This window comes from Haemorhous mexicanus, chromosome 5 (assembly GCF_027477595.1).
Source record: "Haemorhous mexicanus isolate bHaeMex1 chromosome 5, bHaeMex1.pri, whole genome shotgun sequence".
Classification (NCBI taxonomy): domain Eukaryota; kingdom Metazoa; phylum Chordata; class Aves; order Passeriformes; family Fringillidae; genus Haemorhous; species Haemorhous mexicanus.
This window is the reverse complement of record NC_082345.1, coordinates 16,164,006-16,170,005: the sequence shown is the minus strand read 5'-3', so window position 1 is coordinate 16,170,005 and position 6,000 is coordinate 16,164,006. Positions and strand designations below refer to the sequence as shown.

Sequence of the window (6,000 nt, the reverse complement as noted above, 5' to 3'; positions counted from 1 at the left end):
ATTGAGCAGGTGCAGCCCTCAAAAAACCCTCTGGGTTTGTGTGAAGCAGGAGAGCTGTTAAATATCTGTCTGAAGGTATTTTTGCTTTGGGATACAGTTGCTAGGCTCAGGGAAGACAATATCTCAATTTCCCAAGGGTGTAGCTTCAATAAATTGTCATTAAATATGAAAATGTAACTTTTTTTGCATATGACTCCTCCTATGGGTTGTGATCTGAGAAATAGGATCATAAAATGGCCTAGGCTGGAAAGGACCTTAAAGATCATCCAGTTCCAAGCCCCTGCCATGGGCAGGGTCCCCTTCCACTATCCCAGGTTGCTCCAAGCCCCATCCCTGGATTTGGGATATTCCTAGGCCTTGGCAGCCCTGAGAGCTGATGCAGAGCAGTTGTACCATACTTTTGCCTGACTTACCTTCCACTGAACCACCTATTACATGCCCTCCCTCCATCTGGAAAAGAGCTGATAAGAATACTGATGGCTTCGTTTCTTAAAGCTGTCTCTGTATCAAAATTGCGATGAAAGCATCAACAACAACCAAAAAAAAAAACCACCCACAAAACCCTGAGGTGAGTTAGAGAGGAAATGGGCAAGGGTTTCTGCAGTGGAAAAGAAGGGTTTTATTGAAAGCCATCCTCTTTAGCACCAGTTCTGATGGCATCTGCTTGCTGTCAAATGAAGTTCTCTCTCAAACGTGAAGAAATCAATCCAATGAAGCAGTAATAGCTCCTGGGTATCTTTTTCTAGAATGACTGCCTCTATATGTAATCACTATTTCTCCCAAACCCTGAGGAAACACATTCTGTTATCCAAAGTGCAAAAGCTTGCCCCACTGAGATCTTGCTTCTTGACAGTTCTCTGGTGATTCCCCTGTGGTACCCAGAAATGTTACAGAAAGCCTTCATCCCCTTCCTGCTATTAGAAAAATAAGTGTCTGATTCCCTGGTGCTGGATCCCAGGGAGCTGCAGTGTGTAACAGCTGACTTTAGGTGCCTGTCCCAGCAGCCAGTGTGTGTCACCTCCCAGGGCAGCCTGCTCTGAAATGTCATTAATGGGTTGTGGTTTGTGCTCTCTCTCGCTCCGCAGCCAGCACGAGATAGAAACTGCCAAACAGCTACGAGAAGAAATTGCTGGCCAGGCAGAAGCCCTGTGTTTAGAGCTGCGAAAAACCACCAAGCAGCTGGAGGATGCCAGCAAGCATGTAAGGGGCAGCCCAATTCCCCCTTGGTGGGGCAGCAAGAGATGTCAAGGGCCGCTGCCAATGCGTGGCTGCCCTGGGGAAGGGAATTGTGTGTTCGAATGGTGTGCCTCCCTGCAAAAGTGGAACCAGCAGAGGAAGTAAAATTTGAGGGGGTGGTGACAACAGTTTGCTGATGAAAGAGGCAGCATTGCATATTTGTGGTGGCTTAAAAAAAAAGAGAAAAGAGGGGGAAAAAAAAGCACCCAAAAATAGCTTCCATACACAGTCCACCCCAACGTAAAAATGCAGAAGTTCAGAGGGAGCTTTATCACTTCCTGAGAAAGAACAGATGCAGTTTGGTTTCATTTACATGAACTGTAGAGCCTTCTTGAGCTAGCCAGGCTGCTTTATTTTATATTTTTTTATTCTTTTCTTTTTTCCCTAAATATTGTTTTGTGCTTAGGCGAAGGATCAAGTTGAAGCATTTCACTCTGCTTGTGAAGAAGCAGCATCCTTGAAGAGCAAGTTGGAGGAAGCCATTTCTGAGAAGCAGAAGCTCAGGGATGTGAATGCTGCTTTAGCAAGCACTTGCCAATTGCTTCAGGAGAAGGTGGAAGACCACAAAAGTGAGTAACTTCTGGCAATGTGCCAGCATTCACTTTTTGCATGGGCAAGTACTTCAGGGTTTAGCTACATCAAGGGAAAATAGGACTGATCTGCAGGTCATCCAGTAAAATGCTCTGTGGAGTCTTGCTTGTTGTTTTGGATTTCACCCCCCCCCCCCCCCCCTTTTTTTTTCTACTTTTCCTTCTCCTTGAAGAGATCTGCCGCCATCTGAGCTGAGAAGCAGGTGGGATCCTAAGGAGTGGGTGTTGGGATCCACCAAAGCTTCAGAAGCTCCCAACAAAAGCCCCAGTCCTAGGAGGGGGGGATTAGTAATTCCACAGATGGCACAGGTACTCCTTTACCAAAAGTGCTGTTCCCCACTTTATACCTAACAAAGCCATCCCTCTTTCTTAAGCTTCCTGAACCAGACAGACGTTTTTGTACGTTCTGTGCTCTGTGTGCTGGCTGTGCTTGCTCTGTGTTTTTGACTAGCTGCGTGGTGTTAGGCTGCTCTCTTCAGTGGAAAGCAATCCTGTCATTGCCTTGTACACGTGCAACTTCTGCCACAGTGCCATGGAAACTTCCTATTGCCTCTTTCTTACTCACTTCCTGACATCAGCACCTCAATAACCTGGGCAATTAAATAATGCAGAGGTCTGAATCCAGAACACATGGCCTTTTTCTTTCCTAACCTTGCAGTCTGATCACTTTCTTAGAGAAAAGGGATTTGACTGATTTAAGCCCTTTGAATGTTTTGCCCTCAGGCACACAGTTACCATATATGCTCAACAAATATGTGTGCATTGCAAACAACTCCATGTAAACCACTGTTTGTCTCACCAGAAAACCTCCCTGGGACCCTTTGCTTTAGCTCTAAGGCACAAGTTTGCACTGATGTGGCAGAAACAGCCCCAAACTGTGCTTGCCTGCCTCTGACCAGTGTTTTGGTGTTGGGTGCTGTTTGTGTGTATGGGTTCTTATGTTGTTTTCGTGCTTCCCACAAACCATGCAGCTGCTTTATTTTGCCCTTAGCAAGAGGCATGACAGTGGAAATAGTTTGTCATTTTCCATCTCTGAATAGATGAAGCTCTCCTGCAAAGTGAGCTTGAGCAGATCAAGAGAGAAACCCAGATATGTAAAACTGGTGCCACTGTGACTAAACCAACACACCCCCACCCCAAAAAAAAAGTCAATCCCCAAAGAACCACCACCACCCTGAAAATGGCTAGGATCTTAGCTTTAAATTACTCCAGTTACTTTACAGAAGTCTTTTTGTAGATAAATAAACAGGCAGGGGTGTCAAGACTTTGCAAAGCATAATGAAGAACAGGGCTGACAAACAAGGCTGGCACTGAAGAAAAGAATAAAAATACTTTATATTGGTTCCTTTAGAAAGGCAGACAGGTCTGGTGCCTCTTCTGACTGAAGGGCTGGGCTATGGTCTCCTCCCCCACCTACCCATTTCAACCCCCTACTTCCTCCCATCTGTATGGTAAGGGGGAAAATGCTTCTAAATGCAAAGCCCATGGACTTTACAACTTCTGTACAGGATGTCAGGTGGAAAGGACAAATATTTCTCTTCCCCCAAGCTGTAAGTGAAGGATCTGTTTGCACAGGGAACTGTGGCATCCTAGCAGTAATGATGTGGGGAAGCATTGCCCTTGATTTGCAGGTGAAGATGTCCAGTGTTTTCTCTTTCCTGAGAAAAAGCTGTTGCAGGCTTAACCAGACTAATGCAAACTACAATAAATTCTGTTAAGGAGTAGTTAGAGCTGCTGTAACATTGGATTACTTGTTATCAAGTTGTTAGGAGCCCTGTTAGACTTGTAAATGTCTCTTCATAGCAACTGCTAATGCCCTGAGATGGGAACTGCTTCAGAGGCGTCTCTGTGAATTGCTGTGCCAGGTATGGTGCCCTTTGCTGGGAGCAGGAAAGGTGGGCTTGCACATGAAGGGCTCTGGTGGAAGGACAACACAGCTGAGACCAGCTGCAAACAATTAGGCAGCACCTGGTATCTTCTTTCCTAATATGTACATAAGCTGTATGTACAAATCTGCACATTATTTTCCTTATCAGCCTTCTGGGAGAAATGTGTCAGGACTTACAGGTGTGGTGTTGGTCTTCACTGTGAGCAGTTGTTGTGATTGTGTCAAAAGGGGCTGAGGGAAGCCATCCCTGATGCACTGGTGTGATTTTTGTCCCACTCTGCAGACAGGCTTGAAAACAAATGTTTAAAATCTCATAATGTAAGGTTCTTTTCAGTATCCAGACACTGGAATAGGCAGTGAAACAGTTTTTAACTTTGTGGCCCTCTGTGGAGAAATACATTGGAAATTACATAACTCTGGAGTGCTTTGCTTTGAATAAAATTACTTGCTTCAACTTTGGGAGGGGATGGAGGGGGAAACATTGTGGAGAGACTTTTCCCAACTGGCTCTAGTAAGGAATGCTATAGCTCAGGACCTAAGCCCTCTGGATTCAGCACAGACCAACAAGGTAGTTAACAGCAAACAGAAGGTCCTGAAATGTCCCCTAGGCTGTGACAGGGGCATCAGAGGAGCAGAGTCAAAGCTGGGCCATCTGCACATGAATAAAACTTATACTTGTACGTAAGGGTCTGCAGAATTAAAGGCTGAAAGTAGCAAGGGGAAACAGCTGCAGCATTTTGCAGTTGCAGTTTTGCAACTGGTAGCGGCAAGTAGTTTAGTTGGAAAGATAAAGTTGCGTTTTGCTCAGAATCAGTGGTGTCGTGCTCCTTCTCTTTTTTTTTTTTTTTTTTTGGTTGGGTTTCTTTTCTCCCTTGCCTGCCTGGCTTAAACTCTCTCTCTATTACAACAGTGCTGTGCAGAGTTAGATTCTGACTACGCTCTGCTGCCCACATTAGCTGAACATGTAAAAGGGAAGGTAAGTGTGCTTGCTGTGATCATTGCTGAGCCTCTTAAAATGGGATGCTGGGTTTATTTGGTGGGGGGGATTTCCCTTCATCACCTCAGAAAAATAAATAACGTTCCTTGTGAGAAACTTTGAGTTAAGCATTTATTAAAAATTATTTGTGATCAATATCTGTGTAGTGCATGCAGGTGTTTACATGTGTAGAAAAACATATTTCAAACTTTATTGCAAGGCTGGGTTCCCACTGCCTCTGAAGCACAGCACACAATGTGATAAATTGCTTTTTGAGAAGGATCAGAGTCTAAAGATGGCACTTCTTCAAATTTCTTTTCTGGTTTTCATTGTTGAAGCAGCATTAGGTCCAAAACAGCTCTGCACCTGTTGTTTCAGAAGTTTTCTCAGACGCCATCTTTAAATGACACTTCTTGGTTTGGCTGAAATAGTGTGTTTTGGATTATTTTCTTTTTACTCCCTTCACAGGATTTGAGTGGCTACTTTGGTTCTTCTCTCAGGATCATCTTGCCTGGTTTTGTAGGATTTATTTCCAGACCTAGCTTGAACCAACATATTTTGTTGCAAGTGTAAAGTTTCATTATCCTGCCTTCCTGCCTCTTCCTGTAACTGTTGTGCCCATTAAAAATATGAGCTCTTCTGCTTTTCTAGACAAAAAAGCCACAGAAGATGTATTTGTGTAACTGTTGGTGTTACATTATGCAGATGCCTGTGTGGGGGGAGTTGGTGGCATTAATGTATTCAGTGTGGTGGAACAGCAGCACTTCTTATTTTTTCAATTAGCAGATCCATTGCTCCAAAAGACCATGGAATGAAGGACCCACCTCATGCTCTGACTTTCCCTGGGCACTGCCCTCGGGTGCTTTACACTGGCACAACTCCCCTCTTCTAGGTAAGACCTGGTAGTGTTGGGCATTTCTCTGTCTTTCACCTGAAATATAGAAAGAATTGACAGAACAGTCTCAGTAGTGCTGAATGTGCTGCTGGAGTGTGGAAAATCTGTTGTGGGCTTTAACCTATTTCTGCATGTAATCCAGGAATCTGAACTATGATTACAGTGCTTGCAGTGAAAGGCTTGAAGAGGTGGCTGTCTGTCAACCTGACAGACTGTTCCCAAAATCTTCAGGAACTATTGATATAAATCATACATCCAAGTATATTCCTGACAAGGATGCTTGCCAATCTGGACCCAGAGGGTGTGAGTTCTGTTCTTCCCATTCCCTCTGACAGCCACATCCTGGGATGTCCTGCTCCTTGGCTGCTGAGCTGAGGGCAGTCCTGGTTTAGCAACCTGAGCAGTAACAGAGCTA

At 44.6% G+C, this 6,000-nt stretch overlaps 1 protein-coding gene across 4 annotated transcripts in view; it reads left to right on the top strand.

Moving 5' to 3' along the window:
* The first annotated feature begins 1,472 nt into the window (after positions 1–1,472).
* Positions 1,473–6,000, top strand: part of IRAG2 (inositol 1,4,5-triphosphate receptor associated 2) — a 19,076-nt gene continuing 14,548 nt past the window's right edge. For 2 of the 4 annotated variants that reach the window (XM_059846092.1, XM_059846091.1), the window contains exons 1-4: positions 1,647–1,805; positions 3,630–3,691; positions 4,625–4,690; positions 5,474–5,582. The gene's annotated coding sequence lies outside the window, so the exon portion shown is untranslated. Of the gene's footprint in view, positions 1,806–3,629; positions 3,692–4,624; positions 4,691–5,473; positions 5,583–6,000 lie in introns of all 4 variants that reach the window. The other 2 variants (XM_059846088.1, XM_059846089.1) reach the window with 2 other exon arrangements.